This window comes from Haliotis rubra, unplaced genomic scaffold, assembly GCF_003918875.1.
Source record: "Haliotis rubra isolate DU_JTF1 unplaced genomic scaffold, ASM391887v1 Scf125, whole genome shotgun sequence".
Taxonomy (NCBI): Eukaryota; Metazoa; Mollusca; class Gastropoda; order Lepetellida; family Haliotidae; genus Haliotis; species Haliotis rubra.
This window is the reverse complement of record NW_025765170.1, coordinates 1975886-1999101: the sequence shown is the minus strand read 5'-3', so window position 1 is coordinate 1999101 and position 23216 is coordinate 1975886.

Sequence of the window (23216 nt, the reverse complement as noted above, 5' to 3'; positions counted from 1 at the left end):
CAACCCAGCAATATCAACTTAAACACCTTCCCATTAATAAACTATACAATCCAGCAATGTCAACATAAACACCTTCCTGTAGGAACACAATACAACCCAGCAATAGCAACTTAAACACCTTCCTGTAGGAACACAATATAACCCAGCAATAGCAACTTAAACACCTTCCTAAACTATAAACAACCCAGTAACCTTCCTATAAGTAACTGTAAGAAACTATACAACCCTAGCAATATCAACTTAAACACCTTCCTGTAAGGAAACTATACAACCCAGCAATATCAACTTAAACACCTTCCTTTAAGTAAACTATACAACCCAGCAATATCAACTTAAACACCTTCCTATAAGTAAACTATACAACCCAGCAATAGCAACTTAAACACCTTCCTATAAGTAAACTATACAACCCAGCAATATCAACTTAAACACCTTCCTTTAAGTAAATCTATACAACCCAGCAATATCAACATAAACACCTTCCTATAAGTAAACTATACGATCCAGCTATAGCAACTTAAACACCTTCCTATTAATAAACTATACAACCCAGCAATATCAACCTATGCACTTTAATATAAGTAAACTATACAACCCAGCAATATCAACTTAAACACCTTCCTATAAGTAAACTATACAACCAAGCAATGTCAACTTAAACACTTCCTTAAGTAAACTATACAACCTATATAAGTAAACTATACAACCCAGCAATATCAACTTAAACACCTTCCTGTAAGTAAACTATACAACCCAGCAATATCAACTTAAACACCTTCCTTTAAGTAAACTATACAACCCAGCAATATCAACTTAAACACCTTCCTATAAGTAAACTATACAACCCAGCAATATCAACTTAAACACCTTCCTTTAAGTAAACTATACAACCCAGCAATATCAACTTAAACACCTTCCTATAAGTAAACTATACAACCCAGCAATATCAACTTAAACACCTTCCTGTAAGTAAACTATACAACCCAGCAATATCAACTTAAACACTACCTTTAAGTAAACTATACAACCCAGCAATAGCAACTTGAACACCTTCCTTTAAGTAAACTATACAACCCAGCAATATCAACTTAAACACCTTCCTGTAAGTAAACTATACAACCCAGCAATGGCAACTTAAACACCTTATCGTATAGGAGGTAATGTAGCAATATTTACTTGAACACTTCTCTATTCAGATCAAATATACCACTCAGTATATGCACTCCTATGAAGTGAAAACCGGTCTCGTCATATAACAATTTCATTTGTATATCCACTGTTACAAATCAACATTGCCTCAACAGCTGCACGATATCATTTACAGCTGATTGTGTTACTCGTGATTGCAGGAGAATGACAATCGATACTTGACCGACTTGAAAAAGCTGGCTCGTCACGAAACGAACAGACCTTATCCACAAACCGGAATCAGTGCGGGTTTTCCCCTGCGTGTTATAAATAGATCTTGCCTCGGCAACTAAATTGAAAGCTGACGCACAGCACACAATCAATATCGTTTTTCTCGTGGCGTCTGCAGTGAAATGTGCTCAACTTTCTCGTGCATTCTGCGTGGGCCGTGCTGTGATTCATGTCAAATAACATGGGACAAGGGCTGTAAATGTCTGTGGTGTTTGATGAGGTGTTAAGTTGTATATAAGTTCGTATTTTATTATCTCAATTGTCAGAAATGTTTTCTGTCATACTTAACAGTTTGTTAGTGTATGGACGTTACGTAAATGGTGTAATTATTGCAGTGCTGTTAAAGGAGAATTTCCCAGTGTGGTGAAACATGAAACGTGTAGTAGGGTTTCCAAGTGTCACTTTCAAATGTCTGACACGTATTGGTTATAAATAGACTCTGAAATAACGCATTGCGACACATTTGTTCATGCGTATAACACAACTTCAACACGAAACTGTACATGATTGGTTGGTTGGATTATTCTTTAACGCTGCACTCAGCAATATTCCAGCTATATGGCGGCGGTCTGTAAATAATCGAGTCTGGACCAAACAATCCAGTGATCAACATCATGAGCATCGATCAACGCAATTTGTATACAATGACATGTGTCAACCAAGTCAACGAGCCTGACCACCCGATCCCGATAGTCGCCTCTTACGACGGTTGCTGGAGATCAATTCTAACCTGGATCTTCACGGGTAAACTTCACATGAGTGTGAGGGTGTACAAGGTATTACGCCGCTTTTAGCACCATCCAGCAATATCATGGCGGGGGACACCAGAAATGGGCATCATACATTGTACCCATGCGGGGAATCGGACCCGGGTCTTCGGCGTGACGAGCCGAAGCTTTAAGCACTAGGCTCCCCAACTACACTTGAGAGTATGTGTGGCGATGCGGCAATATGTTGTGGGTTGTACAACACACAAAGTGAGTACTGACTCAATACAATGGTATGCCATGCATTTTGTTACAGGCTCGGGACTGTGAATACACATGGGAACAAATAAAGCCCCACGCCTTTGTTTTATACATCCAGACTTTTCGGGAGTGTTTTGGAAATATCACGAGTGATACTGATCTAAGTATAATACCAAGGTACCATCTGTATGATACATTTTATTTGTATAAATTCTTTTCGTCACAATATGGCTGAGATATTGCCGGTGTGACGTTACATATTAACTCACTCACTCATCTATATGATACCAGTGATACCGTTTTCGAGATGACACTTTGTGATGGATGTTCGCATCTATCAGATCATACAGTATATAAGGGGAGTTGAATTTGTTTTGTTTGTTGTTTAACGTCGCATTCAGCAATATTCCAGCTATATGACGAATCCAGTGATCAACATCATGAGCATCAATCTACGCAATTGGTACACCATGACATGTGTCAACCATGTCAGCGAGCCTGACCACCTGATACCGTTAGCCGCCTCTTACGACAAGCATGGGTTACTGAAGATCAATTGTAACCGGGTTATGGTTGAAATTGTTTTGTCAAATTGCTGTTGCCGTGGACCAGTTTCAAACAATTTCAACAGATCATCTGTTTCTGTTTCACTTTGATATACTCATGGAAACGAATAAGGAACACAAGTACAAGTGTTCCTTTATTTATTTCCAGAATTTCACGCACAATGCAATAGATACCTCGTTAAGAAACCTGGGAAAAGAATGCAGGAACACTTCTAATTTTCATGTGTTGCCTTATTCGTTTCCATGAGTATAATAGCAAAGATCGTTGTGTATAAACATACATGTTACAACGGACGTATAAATACACGACCAAATCCATATATGTGTGTGTCTGTGGCTATATGAATGAGTGTGTTTTTAGTGTGAGCGCTTAAAAATTATCAAGTGTCTGTGCGATCAGCTGTGTGTGTGTTTCTATGTGTTGAAGTCTTAGCATGTTTGTGAGTCTGTTTGTGTTGGTGCTTCTCTGTTTGTGTGTGTGTTTATGTGTGTGAGAGTGAGTGAGTGAGTGTGTGTGTGTGTGTGTGTGCGTGCGCGTGCGTGTGTGTGTGAGAGAGAGAGAGCATGCGTGTGTGCGTGCATAGCCTTGTGTGTCTTTGTGCGTGGGTGGGTATTGTGTTCGCGTGCGCGTGGGCGTGTGTGAGAAATTACTGTTACTAAACACTTTCCGATATGCGCCATACAACTCAGAGATATATTCAGTGTTATAATTATATTACTTAATCTCCTCTCTCACCCGTCACAGTAAATATCTATCTCTCCCCTGTCCATATCACAGGTAATCCTCCTTTATAATGTGTGTAGCAGAGTTAATCTACTTTGTACACTGTGTGTACCACAGGGAGCACTCCTCTCTCACCCGTCACAGTAAATATCTATCTCTCCCCTGTCCATATCACAGGTAATCCTCCTTTATAATGTGTGTAGCAGAGTTAATCTACTTTGTACACTGTGTGTACCACAGGGAGCACTCCTCTCTCACCCGTCACAGTAAATATCTATCTCTCCCCTGTCCATATCACAGGTAATCCTCCTTTATAATGTGTGTAGCAGAGTTAATCTACTTTGTACACTGAGGAAATCTAGACTTGCTTTATTTAGGGCTTTAGCCTGCAGAGGGGGCTTGGCAGTAGGGAAATTAATGTGGTTCAGGGACTGTGAGACAGACTAATTGTACCCATGCGGGGAATCGAACCCGGGTCTTCGGCGTGACGAGCCTAAGCTTTAAGCACTAGGCTCCCCAACTACACTTGAGGGATGTGTGGTGATGCGGTAATATGTTGTGGGATGTACAACACACAAAGTGAGTACTGACTCAATACAATGGTATGCCATGCATTTTGTTACAGGCTCGGGACTGTGAATACACATGGGAACAAATAAAGCCCCACACCTTTGTTTTATACATCCAGACTTTTCGGGAGTGTTTTGGAAAAATCACGAGTGATACTGATCTAAGTGTGATACCAAGGTACCATCTGTATGATACATTTTATTTGTATAAATTCTTTTCGTCACGATATGGCTGAGATATTGCCGGTGTGACGTTAAATATTAACTCACTCACTCATCTGTATGATACCAGTGATACCGTTTTCGAGATGACACTTTGTAATGGATGTCAGCATCTATCAGATCATACAGTATAAGGGAGTTGAATTTGTTTGTTTGTTGTTTAACGTCGCATTCAGCAATATTCCAGCTATATGACGAGTCCAGTGATCAACATCATGAGCATCAATCTACGCAATTGGTACACCATGACATGTGTCAACCATGTCAGCGAGCCTGACCACCTGATACCGTTAGCCGCCTCTTACGACAAGCATGGGTTACTGAAGATCAATTCTAACCCGGGTTATGGTTGAAATTGTTTTGTCAAATTGCTGTTGCCGTGGACCAGTTTCAAACAATTTCAACAGATCATCTGTTTCTGTTTCACTTTAATATACTCATGGAAATGAATAAGGGAACACATATTACAAGTGTTCCTTTATTTATTTCCAGAATTTCACCCACAGTGCAATACATACCTCGTTAAGAAACCTGGAAAAGAATACAGGAACACTTGTACTTTAATGTGTTGCCTTATTCGTTTCCATGAGTATATTAGCAAAGATCGTTGTGTATAAACATACATGTTACAACGGACGTTTAAATACACGACCAAATCCATATATGTGTGTGTCTGTGGCTATATGAATGAGTGTGTTTGTGTGAGCGCTTAAAAATTATCCCAGTGTCTGTGCGATCAGCTATGTGTGTGTTTCTATGTGTTGAAGTCTTAGCATGTTTGTGAGTCTGTTTGTGTTGGTGCTTCTCTGGTTGTGTGTGTTTATGTGTGTGTGAGTGTGAGAGAGAGAGTGTGTGTGTGTGTGTGTGTGTGTGTGTGTGTGTGTGTGTGTGTGTGTGTGAGTGAGAGAGCATGCGTGTGTGCGTGCATAGCCTTGTGTGTCTTTGTGCGTGGGTGGGTGTGTGTTCGCGTGCGCGTGGGCGTGTGTGAGAGAAATTACTGTTACTAAACTTTTTCCGATATGCACAATACAACTCAGAGATATATTCAGTGTAATATATTACTTAATCGAAACACACAAAATATGGGCAGTTAAATCAGACACACGCCACTCCTGGTTGCTAAAAACAACATATTCTAACTCCACACACCACCCAGACTTATACATTCGAACCGTGAATAAATACAATGTCATTACAAAACAATAAAGTTTCTTTTCACAATAATTGTAAGGGAAACTTTGTTTTCACATTATATCTAAAGAGAATCTATCAACCCTTCCGAACCACTATTAAAAAATTTGAAACAAATTCTATATTCCCCGTGGCCTTGTTACTGTGTACAAACAACACGATCCATTACCATGCCAAACCATCATTGAATAGTTTAACGGTCAGAATTGCAGGTTAATTTGCCACACGGTCCATATCGGATAGCTATTGTCTGAATGAACCGATATGACCGAGACAAAAAATGACAAACGGGCCACTCTCCTCCTCATTATCATTTTGTCAAACCTGCAGCGTATCAATAACGATGTCTGCACTTGCATGGTGTCCACGTGATCGATGAATGACCGTCGCATGCCGCTTCGGCCCAGTGAATCAATTATAGAGATTCCATTATACACGCTTACTGGATATGTATAAATAGGTTATTGTAAATCTGCCGTGTACACAGAGACCTTTGGCTTTAACCTGAGCGCTTTCAGATCATGAAAGTCAGCTACTACACAATAGAAATGTTTCCCTAACTGCTCGCTGGCTGGAAATAGGGAAATGATGTACTTTATAATGCGGACCCTCTCTAAACCGCATTGTTTATTAATGGGAGCAACGATTTGAATTCAAAGGAGCAGAGGGGACTTTGTGATGATTAATAACGCCTATGAGCTCAAATATTTATTACTAAGTAAATGCGCCGTAATGTTTTATTTACATTTTTTGTTTGTTTTTGTGCATGATAAGAATTACAAACTGTATTTAATGCTCTTGCCTGTGAGAAAGGTTTGATATGTTTCCAGAAATATACATATTTTGTTGAAATATTTCCTTTTCTGGTTATGTTATTGATTATTACAAAATAACACCATTCATGGATTGATCACTAAATATGTCTTTTTCACAGTTAAATCTTAAAAAACATTTGAAAGGGGGGAAAACCGCCATGTCAACACCCAAAACAATATATTTCTAAACACTGACTGACTGAGTTTGGTTTTACGCCGCTTTTAGCAATATTCCAGCAACATCACGCGGCGGTGGACACCAGAAATGGGCTTCACACAGTGTACCCATGTGGGGATCCGAACCTGGGTCTTCGGCGTGACGAGTCAACGCTTTAACCACTAGGCTACCTCACCGCCCCTATTTCTAAACAGGTAAGATATATTATTGTGTAAGTAAAATATAACGTCCATACAAGGAAATAACTCTGGAAAATATTTGAATGGACCATCGAAAATAAGTGACGAAAACATGTGCTCGCGAAACCTGCAAGCATTTCTCGGCCTTCCGGCAGCACTGGGCGAACTCTTAGTCTCTGAATATATATAATTTTGATAGAAAAGGAGACCCAGCGAGATAGGAGAGTCACCTTATGAAATCTAGACTTGCTTTATTAAGAGCATTATCATTGCAGAAAGGGTTTGTCAGAAGGGAAAATAATGTGGTTCACTGACAGAGTGAGTGGGTTTAGTTTTACGCCGCACTCAGCAATATTCCAGCTATATGGCGGCGGTCTATAAATAATCGAGTCTGGACCTGACAATCCAGTGATCAACAGCATGAGCATCGATCTGCGCAATTGGGAACCGATGACATGTGTCAACCAAGTCAGCGAGCCTGACCACCCGATCCCGTTAGTCGCCTCTTACGACAAGCATGGGTTACTGAAGGTTCATTCCAACCCGGACCTTCACGGGTCTTCACTGACAGAACACCCACCATTCACACAAAGGCAGCACCCGCCATTCTAAGGGCAGATCCTTTCCCCCGGAAAAAAGTCCCCGAGGATTTTTCTCCCTAACCTTTGGACTTCATGATTTATGTGCACCCCCCAGTCTTAAAAATTCTGGATCCCCCCTGCATTCATATAACTTCGTCAAAAAAGCAAGCAGCCAGTAGCACTTCCACCACGACGGTTTATTAAATTTTCACTCACTCCACCACGACTGAAGTAAACAAACCAGACAATCAAGTGACTGATGACATGGCAAAGCATTCACCTACTCTGTCGAAAGTAATAAAAACATAGGTAAAGCATTTTTTAATTACGACTGCTGTGTAAAAGTGCAAAGAACATTTGAGCCTGAACATTCTGAATTAGACCTCAACTGTTGAAACAAAGTAAACAAAGTGTTTATCACAAGTTACAGACATCAACATCCCTAAATAAAATACGGAACCCAAACAAGTGGACCTTGACTCATGCTCAACGAAACAATGGCGCAGGATATTATGCCACTGAGATGTCTGCCTTCTGACCGAAATATCTAAATATAGCTGACCATGAAAGAACAGCGAGCACGCCGTCAATGACTAGATCAACAATAATGATTGACGCCCGTTTAGCTCGCTAATTGGCCACCCGTTCCAGACAAACCATAGATTGTCTAGATCTATACGTCCCTTCGTGAAACTCGCGTACCTGTCGAGGACACAGACAACTTCCAACAACCAGCCATGCGCGAGGCTTGCTGCCAGGTCATGACCCCTAGGGCCTGCCCTTATTTGTGATATTGTCTTGCACCTTTGAACCCGTCAAGTCCAGATGTAAACAATAGGACCTTTTCGTCCGGAGGTGTTATCTGAGAGCGCGCGAATACTATATATAATTATCTTCAGATATTTGACCATGATTCATAAATTTATTAATGAACAAAATAATCATATTTGATTGAGCACGTGCTCTGTAACGAGTTACTTGATTTTTCACGGTGTATATTCTTCAGTAAAGGTGTGATCTTCGTTTGAATATAATTATAATATAATGCATAGGCGGATCCGGTGTGGTGTGTGTGGTGGGTGTGTGTGTGTTGTTGTTGTTGTAGGGTGCGTTGCGTGCGTGCGCCGCGCAGCAGGTGTGCTCACCACCACCCTTTTGTCCGGAAAGTTCATTAAATGACCCTTGCAAATGAAGAGTGTGCAACGCAAACCCCGCCCCCACCCCTCCCACTTCTTAAAAGCTGCATCTGCCCTTATAATCGTAATAATATCATATACCCGTGAAGATCTGGGTTAAAATATTGATCTTCAGTAACCCATGCTTGTCGTAAGGGGCGACTAACGTGATCGGGTGGTCAGGCTCGCTGACTTGGTTGACACATGTCATCGGTTCCCAATTGCGCAGATCGATGGTCATGCTGTTGATCACTGGATTGTATGGTCCAGACTCGATTATTTACAGAGCGCCGCCATATAGCTGGAATATTGCTGAGTGCGGCGTAAAACTAAACTCACTCACTCACTAATAATATAATATATTTTCACCACCATACCCTCTCATGTTTGACAAGGTTGTAGCAGTCGGATGAACGTTAATGTTAATATTTAGTGAGTGAGTGAGTGAGTTTGGTTTTACGCCGCTTTTAGCAATATTCCAACAATATCACGGCGGGAGACACCAGAAATGGGCTTCACACATTGTACCCATGTGGGGAATCGAACCCGGGTCTTCGGCATGACGAGTGGACGCTTTAACCACTAGGCTACCCCACCGCCCTCTACTGTAGAAGTTGAGAAGTACAATACTGACAAAATTATGGATAACAGCTTCCTACATTTTGCGAGTGCGACGTTTTGACACAGATTCTAGTACTGTTGTCTTGTACCCTATTATCCATAACATTTCACAGTATCTAACATACATACCCCCATACATAAAATATACATATACTTTCGATATAGTATGGCGTCTTCGAACCGCCAGCTTTACCTCAAGAATCGAATTAACAATATCTGTTGGGGCTTGCGAAATTGATAACCAGAACCACCCATTCTGGTCCCAATAAAAATGGCAAATTCATAATCGATACCCGTACTCCTGAAAGGTTAGACTTGCACAAATTTATAAGGCGACGTTGAAAACATAATTTCCTACATTACAAAAGCAATCATAACACGTTGTCCCTATACAAGACCACCTGCACTCATGTCATGTCCGCTATCTAGCCATGCTTATCATAGGGATAGAATTTACTCTACGGCTTATTAGTCAGTATAGACTTTAAGCAGGGATAATCTACAGTCTTCTACTCTCTCTGCTTTAAGCAAGGCTATGTTGGTCTGCTGCAGGTGTAATTGCATCAATGAAAACGTACGCCATGTGTTGACCATGTTTAACGCCACTCATCTTCCATTTACGCCATCTGGGCATAACGGTTAAAGGGAACCGTTAAGATGGATGTCAGATGAGGTAACGGCGTATATTTCATGAATGAAATCCTCAATGCCACATGGAAGACCCTCGATAATGCTATGATGAGGTAACGCAAGACTATTCCTGGTTAAGCCGCGAAAATGACGTTAATTTGTAAGTAAAGGTTACGTGATTCGGTATTCTCGGACCCATTGTATGACGTTACGGGGTTCCAACACAGGGGGCAGCGTGGACTCCATTCATATATTCTTCCACTAATAACCTAACATCTTTGGAGTTACTCTTGGAGAGTTCCTGGATTGCGCTGTTCCATTCAATACCAGACACTATCTGGCAGGGCGTTACGTTCTCTGGACAGCTGCACATGTGAAATTAGACGTCTTAATTTGATCGCTCGTTCGTGTTTGACGATATACAGAGTATATATGGTTTAATAATAGAGAGTCACATAACATGCCTGCATAAAAGAAATTAAACGCTGGAAAATTGGATTTCGCCACCATTACCACAAGACCCGTAGTCTGGGTAGCCAAGCTCACTCTCTTGGTTGACACATGTCATTGTATCATAATTGCGTAGATTGTTGGTTATGGTTTTGGGCACTTGTTTGTCTGGTCTTGACTAGATTATTTACAGACCGCCGCCATATAGCTGAAATATTGCTGAGTGTGGCGTTAAACAACAAACAAACTCAAAACTACAAACATTATGAAACGCTTCATGGCCATGGCTGAAAACAGAGGTCAAAAGCGTTGTTGTGAGCTCTCGTTAGCCCAGGCAGTTTATATCCTGTCGCTCTGTCCGACCGATCGCGATATAAATACACCGACATTTGATGATATAGGTTTATTTCTTGTCAAGGAATTATTTTAATTTTCCAGATAAAAGTAATATATTTTAATATAGTTAACTACTGTTATACCGAACTAAAAGGGACCACTAATTTTAGATCGTTATAACCGTAGTTGGTTATAGGCATTTCGACCAAAAGATACAGAAAGTGACCGGGACAAAAAACAAACAAAAAAACAGTTCGATATATCTGTCAGTTCGTTATAAGCGTGTAGGTTATAAATGTAGTTTACTGTATTTAAGTTCAATGCATGTAAATTGTGAAAATAATGCGAGCATGTAATGAACAAATTTCGAATGTCCCTTGTTCGCATTAACAAAGGGATATACTACTTTCATTTTAGGTAAATTGTGATTGGCGGGTCCTACCGGTAGGGCTTACTCTTTTCGGGAACACCTGCGTGCCGTTGTACAAAGCGATCCTTGCGCTAAGGTGACCGTAACTCCCATACCTTCCTATATACTTACGACTGGCGTTGCTAGGTTGTTTTGTACAACGGCACCCGGTGTCATCACTGATTTTCAGTGACCCATTCATGTCATTTCCCAGCTATTTCCCCTTTACACCAAACGGAATTTGGTTCTAAGGATAGTCCAGTCAGGGTATTTTTTGGCACTTATCTATATTATGCTACGTATTTGAGTACAATGTATATTGTTACGAAAGGTTCACTGCGCATGACCGGAAACAGTGACCTATACAACCAGGCAATGGTCAGCGTAACTGAGCACTAGATAGATAGTGCATGTAACTAAATTCAGTGTCCGGTGTGGTCAGTCTGCATACACATTCATCATCAATGAGCTGTGAAAGACGCCAGCCGTGTATGGCAGCATATTTGGGCTTGGTCATTTGCCAGATAGTTACGAACCACTCAAGTAGTGAACAGGTTTAGTACTGTAACAGAAGGCTGGGTGAATGAATACATAACACTGCTCATTCCGTTCAAAGGAATCCGCCAACAGGAGTAAGAATACTTGTAACCTGGAAGCCTTTGTCATAAACTGGGTCCCATCCTACAAAGCGATCGTAGCGCTGCGACTGTGTGAAAGTATGGAAGTTACGATCGTCAAGGGCTGCGGATCGTTTTGTGTAGAACAGTGGCAAGACCTGTCTCACTTGAATATGCGTTTCATGGATCTTTCTGAAGTAAAGCAAGTTATGGATCATGCGTGATCAAGCAGTCACGCTTGTGGTGATAGTATACAATTAAACTGATACCCTCCCAAACCGGTATTCTAATTCTATAGTCATGGTGTTATCGCTGATTAGTTCAAAAGTAGGATTTCGTGATTTACAGTGACTGTGTGTACCCATCCTGGAGTTTACAGGGGATTTCCATTCTATTATATATGATGAATATCTTTGACGCATTCACTACCGCCGCAATATAGCTGAAATATTGAGTGCGGCGTAAAACTAAATATTACCGAAAAATGCGGCGTAAAAGTAAACTCACTAAAAACACTCATCCACTACCGAAGAATTCTGCAACCTGTTTAAATGTGAAGCTTTCCATGAAACCAGAGAGAGAAATACCTGACTGTATATGTGCGTGGAATCTGTACACCGGCTTGTTTATTTATGTGATCCTGTTTAAAGGTCAATGATTGTTGCAGTGTTTGTATGCATACGCGTGTCAGTCAAACGAGCGTTAGATATTATTATAGACATTCGCTCTAGACATTACTTGTTCTTAGACCAAGAAAACTAGCAAAATATTCCCTTTGACAATTTTCTAGATTTACAAACTGACTGAATCACTGACCACAATGGGCTGGTGCGGTTCACCACATGGCGGTGGTCAGTCTGTCAGATACTGAGGCCTGCTGTGTCGGACTACGTTACGTACTCCACACCTTGTTGCGAATATGTGAGCTGGGGTTATTTGTGTATTTGATGTGGAGGAGGCTGGCAAAACGTGCAGGGAGACACTGCGAGGAGCTTTGTAAGGTTGGGCAAGACATTAAGTGCTTCTAGTGCAAGAATTCAGCTTGAACATCTTTCTCCTTGGTCTCAAGGTCAATGAATATAAATACCCTCTGTCATCAACGTATTAATGTATATATAGTATTTATCATCCACGTGGGCCAGAAAATATGTTGCCAACTGAAATATGTGACGAATGCCAAGGTTTGGGGATTAACGTATAGACATTGCCCCATAACAAATCACGCATATATAAACTTATTGTAGTATAGAAGGTGTGTGATGCACTTTTAAGATATGTGGCCTCTGAAGGATCTACACAAAGGGTATTAGGTGAGGTGAAATTGGGTTTAACGTCGTACTTGAGAATATTTCGCTCATATGACGACGTGCATGCGTGTGTATGTGTATGTGCGGCTGCTTGTACTAGCCCAGACTGAAGCTGGTTTTATAGTGCTAGCCCGCTGACATACCATGCCGCAGTGAAGCATGAATACCCCACTCAGACACATTATACTGACTCCGAGCCGACCAGTCCTTGATGTACCCATTAATGCTGAGCGCAAGGCAGGGATCAACAAGTACCATATTTTAACGTCTTTTGGTATGACGCGGTCGGGGATCGAACCCGCGACCTTCCGCTCTCCGGGCGGACGCTCTAACCACTACACCACGGAGGCGGTCACACAAAGAGTATTAAAATATAAAGAGTATTAGCATATTTACATTACACTTTGTGAATACGCATTGCATCTACAAGTATCATTTGCAAGGACAGAGACATAAATGTAAGACCCGTGAAGATCCGGGGTAGAATAGGTCTTCAGTAACCCATGCTTGCCATAACAGGCGACTATGCTTGTCTTAAGAGGCGACTAACGGGATCGGGTGGTCAGGCTCGCTGACATGGTTGACACATGTCATCGGTTCCCAATTGCGCAGATCGATGCTCATGCTGTTGATCATTGGGTTGTCTGGTCCAGACTCGATTATTTACAGACCGCCACCATATAGCTAGAATATTGCTGAGTGCGGCGTAAAACTAAACTCACTCACTCACCCACATACATGTAAACATACAATATGGACAGAATCTGCACAAATAGCAATGTCAACATGTTTATACAGTCACTTATATGTATTTAATTCAAAAGTACATTCACCCAATTCAGCAGCACATGCATACAGAATTCCACAGAACATTCACATAATTCAACAGTAAATGCACACATAATTCAACAGTTCATTCACCCAGTTCAACAGTACGTGGACACACAATTCAACAGAATACAGTCACAGATCAATTGAATTCAACGTTACATTCACCCTGTTCCGCAGCATATGCACATGCAATTCTGCAGAACATTCACAAAGTTCAACAGTACATGTACGGATAAATCAACACTCTACGTACGAGATTCAGCACACGATATTCAACTATAGGGTGTTCAACACTAGATTCATACGAATCAGGACTAATTTGTTAGCAGTAATCACTATTTTCACTCAGTTGTTCTCACTCACCACTGTAACGAGTATATTACTTGAACAATTATTCACTCTAATTCAATGGTACATTCACAGATCTTCACTACATGCATCTGTTAAAGTCTGGTATTGTCATGCAGCTTTTTAACAATTCTATCCCAAAGGGATGTGTGTTTAAAATGTCCAGTCACTGAAGAATAATGACTACAAATCAAGGTGAATATCTGAGAATAAGAAATCAAGACAGTCAAACACATGTCATAGTCTGAGGCCATATCCACATCAAGTAAACTCGTTGTACAGTTAGAGAGTTTTTTGGCAATTTCTTTAGCAATATTCCAGCAATAACACGACAGGGGACCCCAGAAATGGGTTTCACACATTGTACCTATGTGGGGAATCGAACCTGGGCCTTCGGCGTGACGGGCGAACACTTTAACCAGTAGGCTATCCCACTGCCCCTGTAACAAAATGCATTGAATACAGAGAATATACGTCTTCCAGATTACCATCGTTGTTTATTTTATTGGTACAAAATGTTTATTTTCAAGTATTAACCAAACATTTTGTTGTTTGTTAAGTGAGTATATTTAGGTTCCAAAAGACGCTGTTTTGATGAATTTGCAGAAAGCGACCCTCCTGCTACTATCTGATGGTTTGTATTGTTTTAGGTCGGGGGTGGGGGGTGAGAGCAGCATTGCCCAATTCCAAAGAACCTTAAGACCGTTCCATTAAAAATACCCATAAAGGTTGGAATTACGATCACTAAGATTGCTTTCTAGAAGACATTGGAACAGAACCCTGGAAATGTTTTGAGAAAACATGATTTGTGGATTACAGTGAGTGTCAGATTATGAATTGTACAAGTTTAGTTTTAGCATATCAGTTTAATGTCAGAGTTAAACCCGAAATGATGCAGAGCAAAGTGGTTCATCAATTCGACATAAAATGTTTTTGAGTGGCAAAGGATTCTAAATTTCCTGGAATAAACCCGACAGTAATCGGATCCGGAATTCTGGTCGACCTTTTGCCCAATCGATGGAGATCCATACTGGACCCTGAAGGACCTATTTCATGGCAGGTAACCTCCACGCCTGCATCAAAATATCGCCATCAACTGGATCAAACGTATCTTGCTCCAGTAGATGACGTTCTTGCCGTCACCAATTTGAGGGTGAAACGGTGCACACAGACACGTACAACAGGCGTTTTTCTCCAGAAGACCCACGTTTCAAATGTTTCATCTTTCCCAACAAGGAAGGAAGCAATCTTATGTCATATGTGTTCCCGTCAACACATACATGTGAAACGATATTTCTCAGTTATTGTTTACCGTGAGTATCGACCTCTAACCCCAACCTCGCTACATATCTTCCCGCAGTGCATCTCGGGACGAGTCCCGCAGTGCATCTTGGGACGAGAGCTTTTACAAGAAAAGCCCACACTGGCTATTTAAAGCCCAGAAGGTGGAAACGTACAATATGGGTGTAAATTTTCTAATTCTAAAAATAAAACACATTCAAAGTCGTGTGAACTGCCCAACACCGCCCTGAAAACACCAAGAGATTTGCCACAGTAGCGTTACAAGGCGTAGCGACCCCATGCGAACGTAACAGTGTGACGTAAACCGGTTCATTGTTAACGACAACCGTAAAGGGGCTATGAAAGGTGAGTGGTCAGCACAAAGTCACAGCCTGAGACGCTGGTGAGAAGTGTCAATGCTCTGTGGTCAGGGTGTATCCTTCATAACGAACTTAAAGTGTAATCAATGACGTAACGTCATGAATGAAGGCCAAAATAAGTGTTGCCATGTACGTAGCGTTTGATGCTGTACTTTTATGTTTGCGTGCGGTCACGTCCGAACGTGACTTGCCCGCAACGCACAGTTTCACTGTTACCATGTAGCGTTAAAAATACTTACGTCAGCCTTCTATGCAGTATTCTATCTGTATTTGATTCTGTTGAATTCACATACAACTTTAAATGTCTAAAAGCGAGCGATAATACATTTGGTATGACTGGTGGTTAGGTGGTTCATTGCCTGTCGAACCTCGATGATGTGACGATGATTATAATATCAATCACGGGCTCGTCAGGCCAATACTACATTATTTCCATTCCGCCGTTATAGTGATTTTACTGAGATTGATTTTATACAACATACCAACAAATAGATAATAACACCATTACGAAGTCGGTATGTTGAATTAAACGCTCGTTGGTAGACCCAGGAAGCTTCAGTTAGTGAGATATAGGGAAATATTCCTATAAAAATACAACAATGGGGATGTGTGAGCCTCTGTAGGTGTGTCATTATTTATGATATACTCAAGTTAAGAAGAGTTTGAGTGAGTGAATGAGTTTGGTTTTACGCCGCTTTTAGCAATATTCCAGCGGGGGACACCAGAAATGTTGTTCACACATTGTACCCATCATGTGGGGACTCGAACCCGGTTCTTCGGCGTGACGAGCGAACGCTTTAACCACTAGGCTACCCCACTGAAGAGTTTGAGAAAAGTGATATTTTACTGCAGTGACAGCAATTTTATATGTTCACTGCACTGAAAATATCACTTTACAGGAACTACTTCATGGCTCAACACTTTCTGTCCAGTATCTAGTTGCACAATACAATAAATGGCAACATGTACATTTGTCCAAATGCATTACGTCAGCAATCCCGGGTATCGGATGACCAACCCCAAGCGAAGAAAACACGCACCGATCAGCTGATCGCCGAGTCATCCAGTGCACAAGCACTGAGCGAGTGCGTCTGTGTTGTGTTGTGTTGTGTGAGTGAGTAGTTGTGCTGCATCATGGTCCTAATCTCGCTTCCTGCGTGTTTACTTCTGTTCAGAACAGGAGGCGGTGGGGTAGCCCAGTGGTTAAAGCGTTGACAAGTCACGCCGAAGACCCGGGTTCGATTCTCCACATGAGTACAATGTGTGAAGCCCGTTTCTGGTGTCCCCCGCGGTTATATTTCTGGAATATTGCTAAAAGCGGCGTAAAACTAAACTCACTCACCCATGCACTGTTCAGGATGCCGTTGTACAAAGCGATCTCAGCGCTAAGGTGATCGTAACTCCCATACCTTAACATAGACTTACGACTGGCGTAGCGCTAAAGTTGCTTTGTACAGCCGCACCCAAAACACTTGAGTTACCTGCTGGCAGCGTTTAAAACTGATATTTTATGTACAAAAAGCTTTATTCTAATTTATCGATTGGCAGTAGTCATTACCTGTATGGAAGCATATAATAATTAGAACATTTTATGAGTCTTGTCTACGATGCTCATGACGTTGATCACTGGAGTTTCTGGTCCAGACTCGATTATTTACAGACCGCCGCCATATAGCTGGAATATTGCTGAGTGCGGCGTTAAACAACAAACAAACAAACAAACAAAAATGAGTCTCTTGAAATATGACGTGTCTGTCTTCGAGTGGCCATTCTATGTTCTCTTAAACCGAAACATGAGTCTCATTGACCAATTCAGACAATGACCTACTTTTTAGCCGATCCGAATTTTCTCGTGCGAAAGTGAAAAGAGCCACTACAAGCAACTATGGTTACACTAAATTCCAATTCCTTGTTTCATAAGAAAATTAATTTTAATTTTAAAGTGTAAAAAAAATCGTATTTCTATATTTTATGTCGAGGTTTAGGCAGCATGTCGTTAACTAAGACGTCACAGACTGACCCTGTTTAAAGAGGTCGCCCAATGATTCACAATTCATCTGGTTCACTGGTTACACCTGTTATGTGTTCTTTGCGCTTATTAAATGTATTTTTGTAACGTAAAATGTGATTGATATCACACCAAGTCCGTACCAGACCGCCAAACTTTCCTAGCGGCCGAGCCTCGTTTTGAGATTTCCACGATTTCCAGATTTCATTTTGTCAGAGGACGCTGTACGACAGAGCACGCTGAACGACGTGTTTGCAAGGATTAGAAGGAGCGTAGTGTTGCAATATACAAGTGCTTAGATGTATCAAATAATACTGATTAATATTTATATATCCAGGTGAATGAGTTGGTCTCAACATTCTGGACTGGTTATATTGTACTAAGTTGCGCAATAGGACGGAACCCAGTCAACAGGAAACGAGACTCTTGTGTAATCAATGTTTTGAGTTGTGTGTGTCAGTCTTCCAGCTAAATGGCGGCAAACCCAGTTATTGACATCACTCCGTCAACTGAAGAGACTTAACAGCCTTTGAAACAGTCATCGAGACTATAGCTCAGATAACAGAGGACAGGTGAAGATCCTAGTTAGAATTGGTACAGAACAGATAACACAGAGCATGTCCATATCAGAACACAACATGTCAGTCGCTAGTGATTGCCACCTGTGATATTGACATGACATGTACATATATCTCCAGGTTATCAATATCAAATGCTGTCATCACATACAGACTTCCTGGATAATGACAGGTGCTTGCAAGGCGACAACAGATACGAACGCCCGTATCAGAGCGTGCCAGTCACCTGTGATGTACAACTCAGACACAATTATCAATTTATAATATGGATGGACATACACGAAATAAAGTTGTTTTTTTTACAATGAGTGAATCAGTTAGCTATTAGAGTGAGAACATTTTTCATATGGCAGCTTAGTTTGGGAGAAAATTTGATGTTTAACGCCACACTGAAATTAGTAACACGATTCCCCTTATTTCAAGTTTTTCTTCTTCATTCAGTATACCTAATCACTTGTTCACATCAGATATTTGACAATGAGTGTTTGCTCTTTAACGCCGCAGGGACGGTGGGGTAGCCTAGCAGTTAAAGCGTTCGCTCTTCACACCGAAACCCGGGTTCGATTCCCCACATGGGTAGAATGCGTGAAACCCATTTCTGGTGTCCCCTGCCGTGATATTGCTGAAATATTGCTAAAAGATGCGTTAAACTCACTCACACACTCACTTTAACGCCGCACACTGCAATATTCCAGTTGCATGATAGTGGTGTTAAACGATCAGACAATCCAGTGATTGACAACATGAGCATTGATCTACGCAATAGGGAAACGATAACCTGTGTCAACCGAGTCAGCGAGCCTGGCCACCCGAGCCCGGGTCGGATCTTTACAGATAATCCCGACGTCAGACGCTTACTAGATTCTGACAAACAAAAAACCTAATACGGCCGAAGCGAGACTCGAACCTCCGATCATAGGTTTCCGACGTGCCCAAGGGAAGCTACTCTGCACATCTGTTGCATCCAGGCGGCTTGGCCATCCATGGTTTCAGGATGAGTAAAATGTGAGTGAGTGTGAGTGAGTGAGTGAGTATGGTTTTACGCCGCTTTTATTAATATTCCAGCAATATCACGGCGGGGGACACCATGTGGGGAATCGAACACGGGTCTTCGGCGTGACGAGCGAACGCTTTAACCACTGAGCTACCCCACCGCCCCAAGTAAAATGTGATCGAGCTTTAAAAAAAGGTGTTTCCATGGCGACGCAGACATAACAGAAAGAAAGGGAATTATATTAGTAATCATTTAAACATTTTGTACGAAATGAATGTCATTGGTAATCCATTTCTGAGATGGCTGGCTCTGTTTGTCATCGAATGCTTACAACACGTATCAGCGTGGAAAATGTTCTTAACCTAAACCCAAATAAACCTTACGAGAGGATTCAAGGGCATGTTAATTAGTATCGGGGTCATGGGTCATGTTTGGCAGGTATACCCAGTATCCCTAACTTTAACCCTAACTGTATATCCTTACCCGAATTGTTATAAACTGACGACACTTACAACGCTAAGGTGATGCTTTAAGAACGACTTACGGCTGTCGTAACGCTACGGTCGCTGCGTAGAGGAGCATTCGCTGATTGTGTGCCACCGTACTCGGATGCTCATGTTATCAACCACTGGTTTGTCTGGACTCGATCATCTGCCGAGAATTAAGGTACAGCTGAAATACTGCTGGCTGCGACACTCACTCATACACCACGAAAAACACCTTTTTCTCATGTTTACGATTCAGATGTCAACAGACAGATAAGTTGCATGTATGCACTAACGCCGTAAATACCTCTATTCTCAAGGGCGTGGTGTAGTGGTAGAGCGTCCGCCCGGAGAGCGGAAGGTCGCGGGTTCGATCCCCGACCGCGTCATACCAAAAGACGTTAAAATATGGTACTTGTTGGTCCCTGCCTGGCGCTCGGCATTAATGGGTACAACAAGGACTGGTCGGCTCGGAGTCAGTATAATGTGTCTGAGTGGGGTATTCATGCTTCACTGCGGCATGGTATCTCAGTGGGCTAGCACTATAAAACCAGCTTCAGTCTGGGCTAGTACAAGCAGTCGCACATACACATACACACGCATGCACGTCGTCATATGAGCGAAATATTCTCAAGCACGACGTAAAACCCAATTTCACCTCACCTCACCTCACCTCACCTCACGGGGCGATGGGGTAGCCTAGTGGTTAAAGCATTAGCTCGTCAGGCCGAATATTGGGGTTCGATTCTCCTCACGGGTACAATGTGTGAAGTCCATTTCTGATGTCCCCCGTCATGATATTGCTGGAATATTTCTAAAAGCGGCGTAAAACTAAACTCACTCACTCACTCACTCTAATCTCAAAGCCACTCGTCCAAGCACCTACTGACCCAAACCAGTACAAACCACATGGTAATTCCTACCGCGTTCCAACACGCTAGATATACCAGAATACACGTCTCTAGCCAAGACATCCTAGCCAGGTCATATTCATGAGCGTCCGCATGTCTCTCTTCCCGTGTATGTTTCCTACGATACTGTGGGCAAGTGATGGGCATGTCGATACATCCTTCCTCCTACGTGATACTATATACAATTATTGCTGTCATTATGACAATCCTTGGTTAATTTAACGTTGATGAAACGGACATGACAAGTCAGACTCGAGATGATTGACAGGAAGCACGCGTATTTCACCGAGTGTGTAACCAACGAGCACGAGGTTGATCCAAGACAGTGAGAGAGAGAGTGAGTGAGTGAGTGGGTGGGTGTGTGAGTGAATGTGAATGGGTGAGTGGTTGAGTGAGTGAGGGAATGGGTGACTGAGTCAGTGAGTATAGTTTTACGTCGCTTTTAGAATATACCAGAAATATTACGGTGGGAGCATCGCAAATGGTCTTCACACATTGTATCAATGTGAGTAGTGGAACCCAGGCCGTTGGTGTGACGAGCGAACGCTTCAACCACCAGACCACTGTCCCAACCAGGGTCAATGGCAGAGCATGGGTGTTCTTTTCAAAAGCGATCACTGACTGAACTACGTACGCCCCATGTATTGAGCAGAGGGGCGGATATAGATCTGGGTCCCGATCCACAAAACGTTCGTAAGGCTACGACAATTCGTAAAGCTACGATAAACTATACAGTTACGAAAGATCGTAACGTTACGAACTCATTTTGGATCAGGACCAAGTTGGAGTGTCATGAATAGAGTGAGTGAGTAAGTTTATGGTTTACGCCGCTTTTAGCAATATTCCAGCAATATCACGGCCGGGGACACCAAATATTGGCTTCACACATTGTACCCATGTGGGGAATCGAACCGGGTCTTCGGCGTGACGAGTGAACGCTGTAACCACTAGGCTACCCCTGCGGTCCCTCATGAATAGAAGGTGTCCGTCATGTGTATTGTATTTGAGGGTGTCCATCCGATCATTTTAAAGTCTTTCATAGCAACACATGCAGATACTGTTCGGGAGACGTTTGCGTCACTAGGCTGATGAAATTGTGGGATCATACTCAGTCATCGTTTATATGTGCTCATGCTTTCCACCACAGGTTTTTCTGGTTCAGACTTGATTATTTACATCTGATATAGTCTAAGCATTGATGGCTGTGGAGTAAAACACCACCACCACCTACTCACTGGTAAATTGCTAATTGTGTCCTCCGCTGTGTTTTTTAACATAACTAAATAAACTTTCTGTAAAAAAAATTTCTGTATGTAATAAAACACCACGTGAGACACTGACAGATCAAGGATACATATGACGTAAACAACATGTTTATTGCAAGCGTGGATCTATAAATAGAATCGACACGGGTGTTGTCACGTGTTCAGGAAAAACCTGAATCATGTGGGGGCAGTCACGTGATGAAGCTGACGTTTTTGTATATTCAAATACCTTTGCATTTGAATAATCCAAGGAGTTGACTATAAATACATTTGGTATTAATTATCTCTATCGATGACTGCGTTTGTTGTTGAAACAGTTCTTCGCCTCCTCAAATGGCATATCCAATACAAAGAAACCTTCTTAATCCGGACACCTTTCAACACTCCGCTGGGAAGACCACAGACACGGATCAAGGGGATTAACGGGGTTTATGTACTACCCATCAAAAGTTAAGACTCACTTGAAGCACTCACTACATGTTTTGTTGACTCACTTGAAGCACTCACTACATGTTTTGTTGACTCACTTAAAGCACTCACTACATGTTTTGTTGACTCACTTAAAGCACTCACTACATGTTTTGTTGACTCACTTAAAGCACTCACTACATGTTTTGTTGACTCACTTGAAGCACTCACTACATGTTTTGTTGACTCACTTAAAGCACTCACTACATGTTTTGTTGACTCACTTGAAGCACTCACTACATGTTTTGTTGACTCACTTAAAGCACTCACTACATGTTTTGTTGACTCACTTAAAGCACTCACTACATGTTTTGTTGACTCACTACAAAGACTCACTCACATGTTTTGTTGACTCTTAAAGCACTCACTACATGTTTTGTTGACTCACTTAAAGCACTCACTACATGTTTTGTTGACTCACTTGAAGCACTCCCTACATGTTTTGTTGACTCACTTGAAGCACTCACTACATGTTTTGTTTATATATATGGTTACATCGAAGATGAATTTCTCCACTAAATTGGGGGAAGCAACTGCAAACCTTATGCAGATGAAATGCACGAGGATTATGCATCAAATTGCTGTAAAACATGTGAAAATATCTTGTGTGTGAACAGATGCGTTTTGGTGTAAAGGTATGTTAAGAATTCGCCAGTTTTCACCGAGTTTCATCATTTATTGAACTCATGACAATAATTTTTCAACGTTAC